General features: G+C 33.6%; 1 protein-coding gene across 1 annotated transcript in view; it reads right to left on the bottom strand.

The window, feature by feature from the left end:
• LOC143918729 (octopamine receptor beta-2R-like) overlaps positions 1-23880 on the bottom strand; it is a 204395-nt gene that overhangs the window by 92043 nt on the left and 88472 nt on the right. The window contains exon 4 of the mRNA XM_077440749.1: positions 2825-2875. The gene's annotated coding sequence lies outside the window, so the exon portion shown is untranslated. The remainder of the gene's footprint in view (positions 1-2824; positions 2876-23880) is intronic.

The following is a 23880-nucleotide window of genomic DNA, read 5'->3' as shown; positions in this document are numbered from 1 at the left end:
TAATTGTCCTTCTCCTCTTTCGTTCTTTCGTTGGCCCTATTCCCATCCCCTGCTCCCGGCGGTTTTTTCCACCCGGTGTCAATTTATTCAGCCGCTTTTTATCCGACACCCATTATCATCATACTTTGAAGGGATAGTTGATTGGAAGCACCGTAATAGCCGCAAAGCTATTACTGCTACCCGTTGTTTGAAAAGAAAATGAATAAAAGGGGGAAAAGTAGTGACGTGGCGGTTGCTTTGTTTGCCGCTTCTGATTTTGTAGTATTGAGTCGCCAACCAGTGCTTATTGAATTTTTTTTCATATACCCACAGACGAACGCAAAGTGGTGACATCGTATTCTTCCTGCAGTATAACACATAAAATCCACGCTAATTTTATGACAAGATTATAGACGTTGATTGCCAGTCACGAAGATATACAAGCATGTCGAGTGCTCATCATAAACATGTAATTTAAAGTAGTGTGTGAGATATTCAGCTATGCCAATTTTCTCATATTTAGGTCGCAAGTCGTTCAAAAATGATTCATAAACACGTTTATGTGAACGAAGAAATTTTAAATATGTACATATTTTCATGACAGGAAAATTTGGAATCATATTGAAAACATGTATTGATATGTTGGCCAAGTAAAACTATACCATTTTTTAAAATACATAATGTAGATTCTAACAACATTGGCTGGTAATTCAACGACTTTATAATGGCAGAATATTGTATTGTCATTGGAAATATTTATGTGTGCTAGATTATAAGAAAACTGATGGGTGTATCCGTAAGTAGGTCAAAAATTGATAGCAAGAATCCTCGTCTACACGCAATAACGTCAAGCTTATTTTTATTTTTTGAGCTTTATTTTTATTATGGTTTAAATACACTTAAACAAAATTGTAATATAAAAATCAAAATTAATCAACCACTAGCATAGATAAATAGTTAGCATGTAATGCTTTTAATTGTGTAGTCACGGGTTCAATCCCTGGTTGTGCTGCTGGCCAGACGTCGGATATGTCACTCCAGAAATTGCCAATTTATCTGATTTCATTGAAATAGTTCCAACAAATTGGCAACCCTGTCATATTTTTCACAAATTTATAGTTTACAGCATCTCGAATTTGTTGATTTATAAAATGCTGCAAATTTGTCCATAAATGTCTTGCAAATGTTTTAGCATTCACAAGAACATAATACTTATTTTTCCTGTTTCCTTATAATTTTTTACGTAAAAAGATTATTTATCTTATGCAGTACTGTACGTTAACAGTAGTGCACGGAAAATACGACTTTTATTCATACTATACAGCACCGTCCATTTTCGGCACGTTTACTACGATACGGCGCAATATTGCTAGCGTATCGTTGAGTAAATATTGTCATAATATGACGTTTCTTAAAATATTCATATGCGCATGCGTACTTTTGACAGTACGCGTACATTTGCCACTATGAAATCTCTTCATGCGAAAATATTTCTCGCATGAACGTTTTGGTGATATGTACTGCTGTATAATATGAATAGATAGTGTCGGTTGCTGCTGTTTCAGTACGTCACAAACACATTACGGAACATATGAATGTCTATATACGTATATATTGTAGTAAAGAGAATTTTTCGTACTGCTGTTTACGTGCAGTTACCGGTTTGAGCTGTACTGGTACAAACTTTCTTTATATGTCATACAATATTCTGAATGAATAGCGAGATATAAATACTATAACAAGTGAGACATCGTGTCTAGACAATTGATAAAACACAGAGTTTAAAATTGTATTTTTGAATTTAATTAGTTGCGTCATATGCAATATGATCGAACACATTGAAATATATATACATGTGTATATTGAAATATATGAAAATTTTGTATAAACATATGTATTTTTTGGTATTATTTTGAGTTAATTATAATAATTGTTGTGATATTGTATACTGAAAACTCTTAGTCAAATGAATTTGAGATGAGCGTTAATACATCTTATATACATGTAAATATGTATATATGTATTACGATACTATTATGTAAATTGATGCGGAAGTTTTTTAAACTTCGAAAGAAACTAGCATCGAAGAAAAGTAAAGCAAAACTCGCTACTTATACACAAAGCAGACAAAAATAAGACATTTTTAATCAAAACTTGCGCTTTTAGTTTCCAAACAAAATAACACGTAGATACAAGCGATAATGGGCGCTGTACGGAAGGCAAGAAAAATCAAGAGCGAATTTGTTCAACGTCAAAGTATTGAAATTACTTTCGGCAGCAAATTTTGCGCTCTGATTCTGAAGCGTAATCCATCTCAACGATGAATAATAGCAAATCGAACGTTTTGCTGACGGACGACGTCAGAACGCTTTCACTTAAAGCTTTCAGCCGGCATAATTTCAAGAAATTCTTCAAAAAGTTTCCAAAAATTAACAACATCTAACCCCTGGAGTCATTAAAAGACTCTTGCGCAAGAGTATATTAAATTTAGTCATAAAGGCGCTTTCGAGGCGAGGGACGAATAATTTTAATTTGATTATATTCGGCGAAGGTATTCCTATATTACCGACAGGATGGTAGATCATATTATACAAAAATGTAATATAATAAGATAATCAACGTGAAAGACAGTCCTAACACAACTGTCAGCCATCACTGTCTGTGGAATGTAACATGTTGGCGATATTTGTACAATCCGTCGTTATTTTAATAAGTTATTTGACTTTGGTTGGCGGATGGTCAAACTGTTTAGACGTTTTTAGGGCGACAGGTGTGCGATTGGATACAGTCTTAGTCTTGATACAAGATGACATCTAAGAGAATGAATGACGTGTTGAAATCTTACCTTGTATGACTCGTCTTATCAGCAGATGTCGCAAATCCATAAGAGTTGGCACTGAAAAAAAAAATGGATTGTTATTATATTTCAGCGGCTCATTTCATATATAGAATAGCATATTATAATTCAATTCAGATATAATAAATAAATAAATTGAATGATTACATAAGTTCATGACCGAATTTTATACGTGATGGCAAGCGTAAATGAACATGAACTTATGCATATTTATATTATTTATAGTTTTGGACCATTGTAGCATTTCAGGAAGAGCCTAATGCAACACAATGGTCTACATTTGAAAAAGAGAAGAAAAACAAAAAATAAAATAGAGTAAAATACATAAAAAATGAACACAGGTGAAAAAATTAATTAAAAGAATAAATAAAATCCTTAAATCCCATTCATGGTTTCACATTGAACAAAAGAAAAATAGTATATAAAATGTACATAAGGAAAAGAAGCAATAATATGAAGTAATACTATGGGAATTACTTATTCTACTATTTTATTAAGGGAACATTGAAGTACATACAATGGAGGGATACCAAACCATAACGTTGCAAGTGCCACATATGCAAAATGATTTTCATTCGTGATTTGCGTTGTATGTGCCTTTACTTGCACTTTTAAAAACAATTTGAAATGCCGCTTCTTAGGGATAGAAATTTTAAGTAACAAATAACTGTTGCACTGTCAGTATCGTAAATATGTATATATGAGCCGTTATATTTGATTAGGTGTACTTAAAAAAATAAAAATAAAATGCAATGTATGTACTTTGTAACTATGTATGACGACTCACTTTGCAAACTGCGCCGTTTACGATGCATGCTAGAAATATTATTCTAAATTTTATACAACGATATATGACATGTATGTATGTAGATACGAGGAGTTCAAAAGTTTTTTTGATCAATGAAATATGTATATTTGTTTTTAAAGAATTTGAATAATAGATTGGAAGTAATGGAAAAGATTACTATAAATATATATTTGCTATAATCCTATGAGGAATTGAACTTTTTCCACTTTTTAAAAATACAGTTTATTTGCGGTATAAATAGTTTAGTACAATATGCAAGACGGTGAAGTAAGAGTCCGGAGTGTATTTTTACTGGTTTTATATCCACGATTTAATTGGACGCCGCGTTTTCTGAAGACGTCGGGGTAGAATCGTGGAAAATCTTTCGGCCACATTTGTTTTCCTCGGCGGGAAATTTGCATTTAAATTGACGCCGAGCAAAGTGAAACGCGTCCGTAATTGGAAATATGAAGGAGGCGACTCTCTCTTTCTCACTCACTCTCTTTACAATCCCACCCCAACCCCCAACATTTCGCCTAAAGCGAACAAATAAAATGCGAAATAAAATTTCGCGGTTATTAATCGACGGTAAATCGAATCACGTTTCGAAGGGGAGAAGTTCACAAAATCCGCATCGAATTTCCTTGCGAGACGTAATTGAGAGACTTTTTCCAGAGGAAAAAAAAATCTCCCTTGATAAGATATTGACGAATGATCCGCGTAAAATTTTGCCTGCAATAAATTTAATTAAATAACACGATGGAATATCTCAGTATTAATAATAAAAGCTAATTTCAACGAGGTGAAAGTTTCGTTTTCGGGAAAGGGTGAACATTCGAAATTTTCCTGTTGTTTCTGACGTTTTCATCGTCAACTGGGGAGATGAGTGAGATCGGGGTGAGAAAAGCGGTCGCTGAAAAAATAAAATGCGGATACATCGGTCAAGTGCTGTGAAATCGCTGGATGGCGAAGGGTAACCCGGAAAACCTGAGGGTGAAAAGGGTCAATTTTCACAGAAAAAATTCGCACCGGGAAAAATCGGAGGCGCGTGCAATGAATTTTCACTTATTTTTGAAGAATCATCATCATATATTACAATACGCTAAAAGGAAAACATCGGATAAACACACATGTATTTACATAAATATGTATACCTACCATCTAACCATACCTATAGTTTTCATATACGATATATAAATATGGCAGGAAGATACATTACAAATAAATGATGACGTATATTATAAGTAATTGATATTACCAATCACATATATAAGATTCTGAATAGTAATCTAGTTAAAAGCTATAATATTTTAATATAACGTACCTACTAGAATACAAATATAAATTGAATGTCCGTCGAAAGTTAATATTGTATATGTACATACTTTCAATTACATTATGTGGTTAACAATATGATATTCTCAAGCTTTCACAAGAGGGAGGTCTTTTATAATGTGCTTACAACGTATCCCACAATTCGATTATTGTGTTGCCTTTAGGTCTATCGGGTCTATAAAGTCTCTTGGGTACTATAGTAGGGCTTCACGTGTATTTTATCCCATCAATACGGTTAACCCATTAAAACTTTTTCCGACGTTTACCCGATCGGAAAGCTCTTCTATCGTAATATTTCACAATCATTGCGAATCAATCTTCATTAAGTTAATATCACCTGATTTGTCATTCTTCAACGTCAAAACTTAATATTATAGTGTAAAGAAATTATATATTGATATTGACACGAGACATACCGATCATTCGGTAGACTAAATGAATAGCTCAGGTATATATTTAAATATTAAATAGTCTGGATCGTAATCTTGAAAATCACAAGACGCGACGGGTCGAAATTTTAATGAGACGCAAATCTCGTCAAGCGAGAATAATCGTTGAATTACATTTAGATGTAAATAGCATTATATATTAACTTTAATATGAACCAATTCAGTGTTATAAAATGAGGAAAAATTAATTTAGATACATTGTTTTCATTGAAAATAATCATTATAAAAGTTTTTTTTAAAGAAGTACTTAAAAGTTGCGCCATTGTGTCAGGGCCTCAACTTTGGGGATTTGTAGGGTGTCAAGGTTGTAGCATAGTAGTAGTATTATCATTTTGACTTGTCCAGATGTGGCCTTTTAGATTTCTAATCGTTATAGCCCGTCTGGACAGAATTAGAAAAAGTATATAATTTTTTGATGTCTTAATATTTCGACTTATCGGAAATTCCAAAAGTTATAGTAAAACACAGTTAAAAAGTGTGTCATGGGATGCGTAAATGGACTCTAGCGGTGAGAGACGTATCTTCACGCCATTGTTATTTCACACGATCTTATTATTTCGACAAGTTTATCCTGTAATTCTTCAAATATGGGAATCAAAGTAATCGACCACTGTCACACCTATGTATGTCAGTACAAGGATAAAATATTACCAAAAGAATAGGGGGTTGGGCTTGCAAAGGGACATTTTGGTATAGATTTGGCGTACCGGAAAACGTTTTGTGGTTTTTTGCATATGAAAAATTATCAAAAAATAATGAATTAAAAAAAGAATAGAAAAAAGTATAAAACTTTCTAATATTTAGTTCATATGCGAGTAAGGTAGATGAGAGTAAAAAAAGTGGCTTTTTATTACTTTTTTAATGAGTTGTGGTAGAAAGCCGCGTATGCATCCTGAAATGATCCGTGAAAAGGTAACAGAAGATCCGTCATAAGTAATAAGAAAAAAATCTTATGTCAATTGTATTGAATAAGCTGACCTAACAAAGTATGAAATCATAGATTTTTAGTCAAAAATTTTGTAAAAATTAGAGTTTTACTCAAAAAGTATAAAATTGCAAATATCAAAACCTATATATGTGTATGTTTATATGTATATATTTCAGTTGAAGTGTATTTTTCAGTAATATATATTTTAATAGTTGGAATATATTCCATCTAACGTTGAAGTGTATTTTCAGTTGGAATGGAATGTGTTTCGTCTAACCTACATAAGTTGATTCATATGACGAATTATGTACATTCCAACTGGTCAAAATATATAACAACTGAAAATACAATTCAACTATAAGTTACTGGTATTCGTACCAGGGTAGATGGAGAGGCTTGTCATTCGTGAAAATGTCACTCGGCTAATAAATTAAGTTGGAAAGTCACATTTTTGTTTTGAACACATTCTTAGAGTTATCGTAATACGGTACTCAAATATCTACCAAATATTAACGCATTATTGAATTCTAAACCATTAGAACAGTCAAAACTCAACTATTTTATTACAACTGGCGCACATTGTTGAAAGTGTATTTGCGCTTGTAGAGATATAATTTACTAGTTGAATTGTATTCGAATACGAATGATCTAAAATTCCAGTTGTAATATATTACAACTGAAAATACCCTTCGATTGTAACATTATATGTACATTAGCCAAAAAAATATCTTGACTTTTCAGGATTGTGTTCAACATCTTATTTAGCACGAATGAAAATAGCATATTGGTTTACATATGGCTCACCAATGGCGATAAAACTTAACTTCCTTTTAATAGTTAACGACTTGGATCGATAGCAGCTAACGAGGCAAAATAACACGGTATGGCTAGATCAGGATAAAATCATGCGATTTTATTATTAGCGTTTTTCTTTACGATTTTATTGCTTGTTTGTGTGTCGAAACTAAAACGCACCTACCTGTAGTATCGTCACGCAATTTTCGCTAGTTCAGCGCTTAAACCAACATTAGCGTACCGGTAGTCGATGGTAATGTAATATTATAATGTGAATACATAATACTCGTATATGTATATCGTAGGTAGCATGGGTGTTATCATATAAAAATAAACATACTAGTTCTTGTAAACATTTTACCCTTGCCAGTCAATTAATTCAACATAACAATTATTACTGTTTTACATTGGCATTGGTTGAGTTGATGTGCCCCGTTGCAAATTAATTGCTACAAAAATAGATTCAAATTAAAATGTCGCCGACAATAATTGGGATCAAGTGACGAAAACGCCCGACGTTTGACATTTCAATGTGCCGCGTAAGGTTTTTCCACATTTTCCAAACGTCGACATTTACTTTTTTATATTCGACTGGGTACCTATGCTGGGTAACTGCTCTAATTGGGATTTTGACTTAATCTCATTCGGCAGTCTCAGAAATGCAATTTTTTCTCCTCAATCGGGTCGTCGTCGAAATGTCGAATGCTTTCTGAATAAATTGAATTTATATTTTGCCTTCAAGATGACTTTTATTTGGAAAAATCGCTTATTCAATTACGATTTTGGTTGAAATAAATTGTGTCAAGCCACGTTGAAGTACGCGGTGATTGATTGAAATTTAATTTTTAATGAACGCAAATTTATAAATGAAATTCCATTTGAGTCCAATCAACAATGTCAATTTATTAATGAAAATGAATTGACGATGGATTGAAAAAATATCAGAAGTGTATTTATTTTATGAAATGTCAATTATTTATTATCGATATTGTTAGGGTAGTTAATAAGTGTAAAATTCATCTATTTGCAGGTGATATATTAATATATGGAGTTCGGTCTTTCGTGTCATGTGAGGAGGACGTGCTTCTGCGTTCCTCCCGCTATTACTCGCTTAAACCCGGCTATTGCACGAAATTTAACTTAACCATCTAATCACTTATTTTACTAATTGCATCCTAGTATAATTTAAGTGTAAAAATAAACAGCAAATCGGTCGTAAAAAGCGGTTTTATATCAGTTATTTCGAAAAATTTTGTGCTAATTTTTGTGTCAAATCGGTGTCAAACGAGATACATCTCCCTACCTGAATACAAAAAAAGGGTCCTTCGCCAGCCAAGTCGGTCCCACAGAAGCAATAAATCTTCCACATAATTGCTTCCAGCCAAAAATCTTTAACGAACTTTACTTAATAGAATAATAGCAAACAGAAACGGTGTTTCCCAACTGTCTATCAGTTCTTTTTCATATTTAAATTATATTAAAGTAATTCGTGTAATTTTATATACTTTACTAAAGTTATTATTAAAATATTAAATTGCAAACCGCACTCACATATATAAATCCGTTGTCTCCAAAGAGGCGTCTCACGATAAAGATCTGTAAAAAAGTAGTATAACAATTGCTAATCTATTATTATCATAACTAACTACTTTCACTTACAAAGTAACCCTGTTAAATGGCATGTAATAACTCATAAGTGATCCAAGTGATACCTAGGATGACTATATGTCAAAGCTGACCACAGAGAAGAGTTTATGGCGGTAAGAACTCACTCCTTGAATGGAAATCTCTCTCAAGTACCGCCTTTTTCTCAACACATCTTGGATAAATGCGAGAAAAATAATATCCAAACCTCCAACAAGGTAAGAGTGACGATGGATGATAGCTTAGCTAATAGAAACCTGTATTTAGCCACGTACAATGTAAGAACGTTATCGAGTGAAGGAAGTGTGCTTGCATTAGAGAATGAACTAGAAAGTATCAAATGGGATTTAGTAGGACTTAGCGAAGTAAGACGAAAACAGGAAAACCAAATAATCCTAAAAAGTGGTAACTGTCTCTACTGGAGAGGGCTACCAAATGGTAGAATAGGAGGAGTAGGGTTTCTTATCAATAAGAGAATAGAAAGAAATATTATAGAAATAAACGACATATCGGAACGTATATGCTATGTAGTATTAAGAATCTCGAGCAGGTACACTTGTCAAATCTTCCAAGTGTACGCCCCCACATCTAGCCACCCAGACGAGGAAATAGAAGACTTCTACGAAAAACTACAGGGCGCATACGATAATAGCCGCCACCACTTTAAAATAATCATGGGCGACTTTAACGCAAAAATAGGACAAAAGGCAAACACAGAAAGAGCAGTAGGCAATTTTGGTACCGGCCAAAGAAACGACAGAGGCGATCGCCTCATAGAATTCGCAGAACACAACAGGCTCTTCATCACTAATTCATTTTTCAGGAAAAACACCAACAATAAGTGGACTTGGGAGAGTCCTAAAGGAGACAGAAACGAGATCGATTTCATCCTAACAAATGCCCTGCACTCCGTTAAAGACGTTAGTGTTTTAAGTAAAGTAGATATAGGCAGCGATCACAGATTAGTCCGTGCCAAGATGGCCATTAATATAAATTGCGAACGTAGGAAATTAATAAAAGGATGCAGTAACTCTCCAGATTTCGCTCAACTAAGGTCTAGGAAAAAGGAATTCGAACTCGAACTTGGAAATCGATACGGGAAATTAAACCCAGAAGCAGACATCGAGGAATTGAACACTGTAATTAGTTCGGTTCTAACCTCAACAGGTAAGAAATTAGGTGGTTTCAGGAAACAGATTAAATTAAGCAAAATTTCAGCGGAAACAAAAAACCTAATTAAGCATAAAAGGAATTTAGATAGGGATAATAATAAGCAAGAATACAATCTAGTAAATAAGGAAATTAAGAAGAGAATAGTCAGGGATGTCAGGGATTTTAACAGCAAGCTAATAGAAAATACCATTAAGAATAACCGTAGCCTGAAAAAGTGCAAACAGGATCTTTTCTTAGGCAAAAACCAAATGATCGCAATCAGATCAGAGAGCGGAGTAATAATTAGGAATAGAGAAGAAATCATAGACAGAGTTTACACGTTCTATGCAAAACTATACGAGAACGACAACGGCCAATTCCCCACTCTGGAATCGACACACGGCCAAAGGGTTCCTGCAGTATTGCCTAGCGAAGTAGAGGCCGCGCTAAAAACTGCAAAGAATGGTAAAACCCCAGGGGAAGATAATATTCCCATCGACTTACTAAAATGTGGCGGCCCCCCCCTAATTAATATCTTAGCTAGGCTTTTCAGCAAATGCATCCAGAACCAAGCTATACCAGAAGGATGGAATAACGCAACTATCATTTTAATACACAAAAAAGGCGACAAAAGCGATATCAAGAACTACCGACCCATTAGTCTACTTTCAGCGGTCTACAAGCTCTTCACGAAGGTTATTACAGAAAGGCTGAAGAATATCCTCGACGAGAACCAACCTATAGAGCAGGCAGGGTTTAGGGCAAATTTCAGCACAATGGACCACCTCCAAGTAGTTGGCGAACTAATCGAGCGCGCCAACGAATATCAACGGCCACTGTGCCTAGGTTTCGTCGATTATGAGAAAGCCTTCGATACAGTTAGTCATAATGCAGTACTTAACGCTCTAAAAACACAGGGAGTGCCGGAACCCTATGTGGGACTGTTAGCTACAATATATAAGAATGCCACAGCTTCAGTTAAAATTTTTTCAGGTACAGATAGATTTAGCATAGGAAAAGGAGTAAGACAAGGAGATACAATCTCGCCCAAGTTATTCAATGCGGTGCTTGAGGGAGTTTTCAGGAAATTGGATTGGGATACAGCCGGAGTAAGCATCAATGGTCGCTTTTTGAGTCACCTTCGGTTCGCAGACGATATAGTTTTAGTAGCTCGTGATTCAGCTGACCTACTTATCAGACTAACACAGCTGGACAGGGAAAGTAGAAAAGTAGGATTAAAAATTAACGTAGATAAGACTAAACTAATGTTCAATAGTTATTGCATGCCTGATAGCATCCCCTTAGATGATAAACCAGTAGAAGTAGTAAATAATTATTTATATTTAGGTCAAATAATTGACATGTCTGGTAGTAAAAATGAAGAGATAAAGAGACGTATGAAATTGGGGTGGAGTGCATTTGGACGGATGAATGCTGTTTTTAAATCAAAAATGCCACTCTGCCTGAAGAAAAGGATCTTTGATCAATGCGTTTTGCCAGTGATGACGTATGGATGTGAAACTTGGACACTGAACGCCAAGATGCAAAATAAAACCCAATGCACTCAAAGAAGTATGGAACGCTGTATGCTTGGCATAACGAGGAAAGACAGGAAGCGGAACACGTGGGTGAGAAATATGACAAGGGTAGTGGACATAGTGGATAGAGTGAAGAGATTGAAATGGCAATGGGCGGGTCACGTAGCTAGGAGGATGGACGAAAGGTGGACAAAAGAAGTGCTTGAATGGTACCCGAGAGAAGGCAAAAGAGTAAAAGGAAGACCGCAAGGAAGATGGGTGAACGAAATTAGGAAAATGTGCGGAATGAGATGGATGAGTGTTGCGCAAAACAGAGACGAGTGGAAGCGTGTTGGAGAGGCCTTCATCCAGCAGTGGATGGCGAATGGCTGTAAATGATGATGATGATGATGATATTAATATATAGGTATGTCATAGACAATAATGTTGTAATGTCGGAAATTTTAAATAAATAATTAAATTATATAAGTGATTAGTTGTATGAAAATGTGAATAAAACATAAATGATGTGGTTGAATAGTAAACATATATTTAATGAAGTTAAAATTGAAGATACAATTATTGAAATAGTTGATAATATAAAATATATAAGAATTCACATAGACTCGAGACTGAAGTTTAAGGCAAATGCTGAATGCAAAAATGGCTAGAAAATATGGTGTTTTAAGCAGGTTAAGAAATATTTTAAGTAGAAAAAGTAAAATTTTAGTCTATAATACAATTGTCTTGCCACATGTAGTTTAATGGCCAATATTTGGGAAAATACAAAAATCAAAAAATAAAGCTATGAGAGGTATTTTGAATGTTGGTAGATTAAAAAGTATAAGAAGTATTTATGTTAGATGAATTGGAATGGATGAGTATTAGAAATAGTTTAAATCTTAGTATATTGCCTTTTATTTATAAGTTAGATCATAAGTTATTACCCAAGTATTTTAAGGGTTATACAATAAGAAATAGTGATATACATAGTTATTATACTAGAAATAAGAAAAATTTAGTTCTAGGTAGATTAAGGAAAAATAAGACAGCTGGTGGTGTCTTTCACAGGGGTGTGCTCATGTACATACATATGTCTAAAGCCCTTCCCGAGTGTAATAGGTCGTCTAAGACCGTGGATGTATTCTTGCGAGGTGCAAGGAGATATCTCTGTGAGAGACAGTGCATATAAATTTAGTATATATAATTTATTTCTAAGATTGATTAAAAATAGAAAGTTGTATTAGATTAGCTAAATATCTAAAATAATATAAATAAATAAATAAATTTAGTACTATGCTAATTTAATTTCAATCAATTATGTACACTCGTCTTACAGATTTCCCCAAAGCAACGAATGTGGTATACAGATATAGAATTATTAATTATATATTCAGGTATAAACCCATAGATTTACATTAAACACGACTTCTACACATAGTCACACATTGTACACAAGTATTATATAAGACAAATAAAACATCGATTAAACATTAAACATCGATATAAAGAAGACATCTACGGACAAATTTGCAGCATTTATACAAATCAGCGAAATTCGAGATACTAACTTGAAACGTTGCGGGAAAATGGGTAAAATTTGCCATGAAATCAGATTAATTGGCAAACTCTGATAGGGCACAATTGACCTGGAGTTACATATCCAAGTTCTGACCAGCAGAGACCGGTGGGATTTAACCCGTGACCACTTTAAATATACTCCAAGATCCTACACAAAGTCCACTCAAATAAGTATGGAACGTTGTAATTTCGGCATAACGAGGAGAGATAGGAAACGGAATACGCGAGTGAGAAGTATGGCAAAGGTAATGGATATACATACATATGTATGTATATGTATGTAGGTAGTAAAGAGCGCGAAGAGATTGAAATGGCAATAGGTGGAAGCTAGAAGAATGTACGAAACTTGTACTAAAGAAGTACTTGAATGGTACCCGAGAGAATGTAAAAGGGTGAAAGGAAGGCCACGAGGAAGATGAGTAGACGAAATTAGGAAAATGTGTGGAGAGAGATATATGGGAGTTGTGCAAAACAGAGACGAATGAGAGCGTGTTGTAGAGGCTTTATGCCGTGGATGGTGAGTGGCTGTAGATCAAGGGTACCCAACCTTTTTGAAGTTAAGAGCTACTTTTTATCTAAATTTTCTTGGTGATCGATTTATAACAAGATTGACTAGTAATATTTTGTTGCTTTTTTTTAGTTCTGAAAAGTTTAAAATATTCATTCTTAAAGGCAAAATATCAAAATACATATGTCATATTCGTAATTCTCAATTTTCCAAATCCTTTGAAAAATCATTGCGATGATTTTAGGACATTGTTTTCATTCATGTTTGAAGTTGATGATAAGAAATTGAAAATTTTAAAGCTTATAAAATTTATAAGCTCTTTAAGTCAGTAAGCCTCTCTTTAAATTAAGCCAATATTTTTTTATTTAAACGCCATTCCTTTTTTGAAGATATACCACATTATTATCCTTTTTCTCAATTAAAAAAAATAATTTTTTATATTAAAAAAAACATATCCTTTGCTCAACCACCTTTCTCCTCATGTCCCAGGTTCTTCCAAAAGAATATTAAATTTTCTTCTCTGAAAGGCTTTATATCTATTAATAGAATTGATTATTGTATATATTTTATTTTAAAATATGGAAATCATTACTATTTTCAAAATTCATTGTAGTTGTGTAAGTGTAAGTAAGAGAGTAAGTCAGATCAACTGGTTGAGAAAACTCCCTGTAGATGATGCTGACATATGTTTTAAATTACAAGAATTACAATTCTTACATAATGTTTTTATATAAATTTTAATCTTACTTTAAATCATGTTCAAATAACAATCTGTAAGTGAAAATTCTAACAAAAACTCAACGATCAGTTCAAAATGTTGACAAAACTCGGAATGGTTTCAGAAGGAAATATTTTAAACTTTTGATGGAAATAAAAAAAACAATCGACGCAATTTTAATTCCAAAACTTCAATTCGATAAAAAAAAGCAATTGTAAAGATGCAAACACTTGTACAATCTCAAATGGTCAGCCTCAAAGGGTCAAAATACAGTTGCAACCGACACAATCCCAACTAGTCAAAATTCACAGCACGACTTAATCCCGAAAGAGACATAATCCCAAAGAGTCGAAGTCCCAACCCAACGCTAAGAGCATTTTGTAGTAACATGATCAAGGAAACCTCATTGCTCCGTATATACGAAGCTGCAACAAACATGTTTATGTGCACCATTTCACTCCACACAAAACCAAGTGCTCTTCAACTTGGCGAGGATTCTGAATAGTGTCTATTATTACGTACATATGTATGTACATACATTCGTACATATGTAGATAAGCATACTAGTCAACGTTGAACATTGGATTAAGATCACCGAGCGTGTAGTTATGAACAATAAAATAATGAAAATCACAAGTAAGCGTATCGATTTGCGGTCGATGGAAACAATAGTGTGCAATCATCGCGTTAGTGCACGACGAACCGTATAATTGCAATTGACGGCGGGGACGTGCGTGCACCGGTTGCATTAATTATTGCATTTGCGGCGAAATGCCGATGGTTGAATCATTGGTAATCGCAGGACGAATGACAAAATGAACGAGAAAAAAAATCAAGCGGGTTATAGAATAAATGCTAAATCGACATCGTTTGCATGTTCGAATTAGTTAAATACTCAAGGTGTTATTACTAGTTCAAAGTCTGATAAATTGCTCGAGTGTATTTTTGATCTCTATTGAATATTTTTACTGTGCCTATGTACATACATATGTACCTAGTAACAATAGATGAAGTTTTGTGATCATGCGAAAATTCGAACTCGAGATTTTGATTGATTCAAACTCAGAATCGGTCACTGATTACGTTTTCATGATCTAGAAAAAATGTTTGTGCGTGTCTGTGTGTCATTGAATTTTTAGGATTTTTTGAACACCGTTCATCCTATCAAACTGAAACTTAGTATCGGTTACTGAAATTCTTATCCATACGACGGTATTTTTTTCAAATTTTTAAGTTGACCGGAAATGATACCTCCCCTTATAGGTGTCTGCTTTTTTTTTAAGTTTTTCAATTCAATTATATCCCAAACCGTTAATTGAATCGGACTGAAAATTTTAAATGTGTAATAGAAATTATAAATTTTATACCCGAAATTTTTTTAAATATTTTTTCCTAAGCCGGAAGTAGTACTTTTACTCTAGAGAATCGAGGAATTTTATGTTTTTCTCAGAAGCCTTTTAGTTTATTGAACTTAAATTTCATATCTTGACGTTTAAGCTTAATACCAATTTATGTATAAAATTTGGTAAGCATCCATTAACCGGAAGTGAGAGTTTACTCTTTTTCGATTTTTCTTCCACTATATTTTTCGACCCTTTAAACAGATATGCGCTTCACAAATTATTCACAATATGATAAAAAAAAATCACTAAATTTAATAAATCGGAAGTGGGATTTTTTCTTCTTAGAAAAGTCAAAAGTGTTGTGATCACGATTTCTTCCACGCCCCTGAACGTATAAAGCTGAAAACGTATATGTATGTATATATTGTTGTACCAACTTGATCAGGTGTTGGTCAGAATTCGTACACCGAAAGTAGTCATTTTTTTTAAAACAATTTTTCATTATTTTATTTTGATCTTCTAAATTATTTTTTGACAATGTTAATTTGTAGAATAATAATAGGTAGAAATATATTTTACAATTTTCAGCATTAAATTTGACAAGATTGCTTTTATATTTTACGTAAAAAGATAGACGAAATTGCAGATTTCAAAAACATAACTACTATACTCCCAAATGAAAACTTACTTACTTCTCTAACGTAACCTACATATAATATATATGTACGTAGATATGTAGAATAGCCAATCAAAACACATATCAAAGATCCAATCAAATCATTAAAAGACACAATCGAACCGATTCGTAACGATGTAACGGGTCTAGCGATGCAATCATCAGCGATGACAACTGATGTAAATACGCGAAGTACCATTTTCGATCCATTCGAAGACATCTGCCGTTCTTCTGCTCATTTTAACCGTGATATAACCGATATTACATGCATACATATGTGAGCGGTGTGTTTGTAATTATTCATATGTTACACGTGTGCGAATTGTCGAAATTCTTGCAAGCAATATGCGATAGCACAGGCATAAGCTGAAGTTGATGTATTATGTAAATTCGCTAAAACGCTTCCTCGGCACGTATCGGAATTTACCTGAATTTACAAATTCAATATGCTCCTATGTGTTTATCATTATCGTACTCTGAACGTATTCAACATTCCTACGTGTCGTATAAAATGTTGTGCAAATTGTGTATGTATTACGATAATACTAGGTATTGTATGCTTGAACAATACCTACATACATATGTATGTACATACGTATACGAAGAGACGTTTGAATTATTGGGAACTAAAAGTTTTTGCTTCGGATCAAATTGGAATCGAGGTGATTTATTTCAATGGATTTATAGTATGTGTGTGTTCGCTATCAGTATTGTCCGTTTGATGTTGGAGTTACAGACATGTTTATGGTCTCAATTCGTTCAAATATATCACATGACAATATAATTATATTAAAATATCGCTCGTTCGAACATTTCTGAGGTCTATAAATAAAAAATACATTTGTAAATTGTCGAAATTGATATAAAAAGCTTGAAATTTATACATTTATACAGTATATGTATGTATACTTATGTAAAGTCAATTTATATTCTGCAGCACTGCAAGTCAACAGCTCAGCACAGCAGTGCACGACAATAGCTTGGCACTGCACTGCACGGAAAATACCATTTATTCATACTATACAGCAGCGCACGTTCAGACAAGTTTAAGCAGAGTGCAAGTCAAAATCAACCTACATATACATTACAGAGCCTGACAATATGACGCAATATTGCTTGCGTAGAATCATCAAGTCAATATTGTCACGATATGACGATTCCAAAATTTTTCATACGCGCATGCGCATTTTCGTCAGTAAGGTAGAACTTACCACTATGACGTCACGTCATGTGTAAATATTTGTACAGTGTCTAAAGAAAACTAAGTCTGTTTTATACGTTTCCCTGACATGTACTACTGTATAATATGAATATATCGTGTTGGTTGGTGCTGTTACGGATACGTCACGTACATATTACGGAACGTATAAATTGGTCTTACTTATTAATAATTTTCATACTGCTATTTACGTGTCTGTTCTGTGCTATTATTAAATAACCTTACGGGTCTATTCATACTATCCAGCGCTGTAAGGGAACAACCCGGCACAGCAGTGCACGGAAAAGACCACTTCTATTCATTCTATACAGTAGCGCGCGTTCAGACGAGATTTGGCCGAGTGCAAGGCAAAATCAACCTACATGTACATTACAGAGCGCGACAATACTGCGCAATATTGCTGGCGTCGTATCGTCAAGTCAATATTGTCATAATATGAAGATTCCGAAAATTTTAATATGCATATGGCAACACTTTCGTCACGTCGTGTGTGAATATTTCTACAGTGGCTAAAGAAAACCGATTTTGTTTGATACGTTTCCGTGATATGTACTGCTGTATACTATAAATATATCGTGTTGGCTGCTGCTGTTACGGATGCGCCATATACGGATAATATGAATGAGTCCATATACATAGAATGTAATAAGGAATATTTTTCGTATTATTTTCCGGTCTGCGCTTTGCTACTATAAATGAACCTTAAGACGTACATATGCACACACATCTTGGAGTGAATATTGCTATTATAAATCATGTAAAGCCCACAGCACTTGAAAATGATGGATTACATAAACGAAACATGATATTCATACATCGATATAGATATGTGAATATTTTAATTTAAAATATAATACGTTCAACATTTACATAAGACTAAGCTGCAAATAGACGTATCGAGAGAGTTAACATATCGTATTTGAGTTCAGTAAAATTATATAATAATAACTCACAATACTTCTTATTTACTTTGGACGACATTAGAAAACCCACACTTGCCGATTTTAAACCGGAAGCTGTGAAAAATCTATTCGAAAGCAAGCAAAGCGTAAGCGTTTCGTTTCGACTACAGTTTACTACGATGATTCGTCGCATACGTCGAATCAATCACACTAGGACAAGATTGGTTAGACAGAAATGATCAGTCATGACGTGACCGTGACCAAAATAGCGCATCCGAAACGCCAACAGCTTAATTATCCAACGAGGTGTGGTAATGCCACAACTTTGAATCTAATATTAAACGCATATTAGATTCAAAGTTGTGTTACAGTTCTAAACTATAATTAATTAATATATGTATGTACAGTCAAGGGAGGCCCACTAATTTTCGTACGTGACCTACCAGCCTCTTGGTCCAAGCGTGCGTATGTACATACATATGTAGAAGTGTTATACCTTTCTTTTAATTTAATTAAGAACAAACTTTGTACACAGACTTAATCCCTAGGTGTCGTGAATTAATGGCAATGGAACTTTTTCCCAGACAATTTCTTAGACTTTCTCTGTCTCCACGAACAAATAGAACTCTAAAACTCTGCGAAATTATACGAATAAACAAAAGTGATATTTCTAGTCATTTAAATAAATTTACAAAGTAAAAGGCAAAGGCAATTGAACGTTTGTCAAAATTTAAAAAGAAATATGAAAGTTAGTATTCTTTCAAAAAATATATTTATTTAGAGTTTTTCACGTAAAAAATATCAGGTTTTAACTATTTTAATGGAACTATGTATGTATGTATGTATAGGTACATTAGACCAAGTGGAAAACTTTCATCATATCGAGTGATCGTTAAATTGAAAAAAAAATCATCGATTTTAAACAATGTCCTGTGCCTCCAACCAATCAATTTATCAAGACAAAAATTTCGAAAAAAAAAGTTTCTTATCCATGTATCTATTTCTTTTTTAAGAATAGTTTCGATTTTTAAACAATTTAAAAAAATATATTAAGCGCTTCATCTAATGAAGTTTAATTGGGTTGATTATAAAAAGTTTTGACTAATTGAAGAGAATTCAGATTCGCCGTTTTGTTGGAAAGGTGCTTGTATGCGGGAAGCGCTCTTTTCAGAAAATCGACATTTTTTTCATGTTACCGTAATTATTCTGAAAAGCAAAGTCATTGAGAGCTTACTTGAGTATACACCTTAAATTTGAACCGAAAAAACACTAGAAAAATTTACGAATTTTATAAAACACATTAAGGCCAAAATTACTAAATAATCTAAAATATTCGTGAAAAAGGATTAAAATTTTTGCCGTGATAAACCGATTGTTTGAAGAAACAGGACATTGTTTAAAATGAATAGTTTTTTTTTAATTTAACGTTCCCTTGATACGACACAAGTTCATCGACGAAAATCCAAAATTCCCATTTTTCGCTCCAGCCTAACCTACATACATAAATATAACTAAACGTATGATGATGTAATTCTGACAAAGAAAAAATACAACATTTTAAATGAAATTTAAAAAAAAATACAACATGGACAATTGACTTTGAATAATTTTAAATGATTTCAATAAAACAGCAGAAACCAATTTCTATATTAAATTAAGGACATTTAAATTCTCAATTCTAAAACAAAACCTTACGATTTTTGCTTTTGCATAGCGTAGTATGTATATACATACATATGCTGTATAATATATTATATTTATTTACATATAATATACTGTTATACAGAAATATCAACAAGATATTTATACGAACATCTGAGAGCCTTTATCTAAACTTCAAAGGGATGAATTTACGCTCTCGGAATATTTTAACGTCGTTTTGCAGTTGCTATTATAGGAAAATGTAGCTGATTCTATCCAAGAGGCGTATGAAAGAAAACGACTTTTCACAACATTGGCACAGTTGAGCGCAGCCGACTTTTCCCAGCGACAGATGAATTACACTCGTGCTCCGAATGCACTAGAATGACGTGGAAAACAAAAGCTCCGTATCGGTTTCCCACACTTGCTAAAGCTCTGCGAAAGTTTAGCTTTGAATTGCACCAGCGATAGCGAGGTAGCGATCGTTCGGAATATTTACGACGTCGAAAAGGAAACGTTCGAATGATTTGTTTGCACTTAAACAATACACATATATGTGTAGTACTATGCTGGTTATACATATCGAGTATTTTTTTCCCTTTCGGCCGGTTTCTAGGTCAAATTTCAACAGCTTCTAGGGTACTCGAATGTAATCCGGGATTAGGACACCGGATAAGAAGCTTGCTATCGCGTTACAATGAAATGTCTCGTACATATAATATAATCACACAGATAAGGATATCCCGATTGAACGAAATTGAGTTCAAATTGAATATCAGAATACGTATACATACATATATTTATAATAACAGTTGCATATGTCGGAGGAAAAGCTCTGATAGTTGTTTTTGGTTCCATCAAAAATGAATGCAGGATATCTCTCAGTAGGCGGTGAATATACAAATGTACATATACATACATATATAAACTTGATAAAATTACCCCTATGGGCCTTTGAATGTGTTATGAAGCGGTGTTTTCAATTGAATGTCACATAGTCATATTTATAAAGACTGTGTATTTTGTCATGTTACTGTTTCATTTTGAATAAAATGAATGTACATACATACCTACATATGCATATGTACATAGGTGTATATTTGATCAAATAAGTAAATATCAATATAAATTTTAATGAATGATAGTCAGAATTGATTGGATGATTGAATATATGTAAGTGTGCTTGCAATTTTGTGTTTGAAAAAGATATCATAATACATATGTATATACATACATATGTACACTTGTATATAAAATTAAATTAAATTAAAATGTATGATCCTACATACTTATGTATGTATGTGTAAAATACAGCCTTTTACACATATGATTGTACATATCGAACATATTGAAAAAACGAATAATAATCTCAAAATTGACTTAACAAATTGTAATCACAAATTGTAATCACTTATTTTATTTCGTTATGTCCAGAATCTCGGAAAAGCAGAATAAACATATTAGACGCAACCATTATTTTCTAATGTTGTTAAACGCAAAACATAATATTTTATATTCTGTGGAATATTTGTCAAAATGAAGAAGAAGTGGACTTATGCCTTTCAAATATAACGGCTCACTATAAACAAACATATAACAAATTGGGGCATAAGGACATGATTTATGATTTAAAAAAACAACATTCATTCGTTCAAATGCAATTCTTCCTAATAGCATACCTCTTTTTATTTCTTCTTCTACATATACATATGTACATATAACATAATATAACGTATCGATAGATTATTAAAACAATTTAATAATAATTCAAACCATTTAGTAGAGAAAATAATATTTATATATACAAAAACCCATTCATTTATATTTCATCGGGGTTATCAATAGTGATATACGTACATATATGTAGTTTCAGTAAACGTTAGTTCAAACAAACACAGTTTCATTGGTCGAATCGTTCTCTCAACAACGTCTAACATACATAGTAAATAAATAAATGCAAATTTCTAAGCGCCATTCAATCACTGTAGCACACACATCAAAGCCCATATTTACTTCAAACGAAAACAAATACTCTATCGGCACACAAGAAGCTATGTAAATCCGATTCTAATAGCAACGGTAAATCAATTGAAACTAAATTGAAAGCGGACTTATTTTTTAAACAAGTTGAGGTTAAAGTTCAAACCACTGCATCCAACTCGTTTCATGGGAATTTGATCCGCAAACCGCTTCAGGCCTCCACCTTGTGTTTGAGAGCTACTCAAACATTTGATTTCCCCCCTATATCTGCGAGTATGCACTCGTATAATGCTCTCCCCATACCGTGTAATACTTATGAAAAAGGTCCATATATGAATGTCATACGTACATACATACATACAGACAACGTGCGGCAATAATATCCACTATAAACGTGATATATGGAATGGAATTATTTAACGGGCGAACGAGCCGAGGACGAAACGGTCGGATTAAATTCAACAAACGTTAAATTTAAATTAGGATGAAAAATACATTTCGGCAGATGACCATAAAAGATAATCCCTTGAACGAATTTGTACCGGGCGAGGCGGTGCCCAGGGAAAACAAAGCGGCGAGCATTGTTCGCGGAAAAGCAAGAAACGCGAGTTTTCATGTCAGCCATGATATTGGCTGTGACAGACATAAACAATGGCCACCATCAGTCACCGTTCATTGCCACAGCCTTGGATTTAAGCAGAAAATTATCCACTTTGCACAATTTACCCAAGTGGTTCGTGTGTTTGAACAGCGCGACGCGAGCCACACACACGTGTAGGCCGAATTCACAACGATACTGCTAATAGCAATCGTATATTATAGGGCAAGTGCACATCTGTACATTTGTGTTCGTCTGTACATTCGTACAATTCATCAACCGACGACGGTCATCATCAGAGAGCTCTTTTGATGATCACGCACAGGTTTGATGGTGATTTTGAACAAAAATTCTCATCAAACCGTGAAACCTTTTTTAGTGATTATTTATGTTTATACTAGCTGAACCCGATAAGTGAATGTTTCAGTTTCAAATGAATCTATATATACATATATAAATCAATGTTTGTCTGTCTGTCTGTCTGTCTCAAATAGGATCCTAAACCACTGAACCGATTACGATGGAACTTTCAGGATTTGTTTTATGCATGTCCGGGAAGATTACTGTGAAAAATCATTATTATTTGCGAGAAATGAGGAGAGAGCTTAACGCAATATTCTGCCATAAATTATATTATTTTAGTTATAGCTACCCAGGTGCTTTCGTCACTTCTTGGAAATGAAAAAAATTAAATGTCATCGAAAATTAAAATAGTTTTCAAATATCACAACACTCAATTTATATTGTTAGAAACACCTCCCGCACCCCCTGATATGCCTTGTCGCACCCCCGGTTAAGAACCACTGTGATAGACATACAGACAGACAAACAGAAAGACAGACAGACAGACAAAAATTCAATTATATATGTACATATATATAGATTTAAAGTTTGGACCACTGTGGGACTACAGGAATTCTTAATGAATTCCTAATGAAGAAACATTCATACGTATTTATACATACAATACATAAAAATTAGCAGAAAAAGTTCACAAAACATATAATAATAGGTGAACAATTGGGAATATCTTGTATCATATGTATTTGTATATATGTATGTACATGTACATATGTACCAACCGTGAATATAAAACATCCCAATGAGGCCCGAATGAAATAAAAAGGTAAAAATTCACATCAATTATGAAAATAATGAAAAACGCAGCCCACCAGTAAAAAAAAGGTTAAAATAATCTCTGATAAACTATGTAGGCATGTGTTCTCACTGAGGTGGAAAATATCATATTCAGGCACGGCAGCAACGATTTC

Source organism: Arctopsyche grandis, chromosome 11, assembly GCF_051622035.1.
Source record: "Arctopsyche grandis isolate Sample6627 chromosome 11, ASM5162203v2, whole genome shotgun sequence".
NCBI classification, from domain to species: Eukaryota; Metazoa; Arthropoda; class Insecta; order Trichoptera; family Hydropsychidae; genus Arctopsyche; species Arctopsyche grandis.
This window is presented reverse-complemented; position numbering and strand designations above follow the sequence as displayed.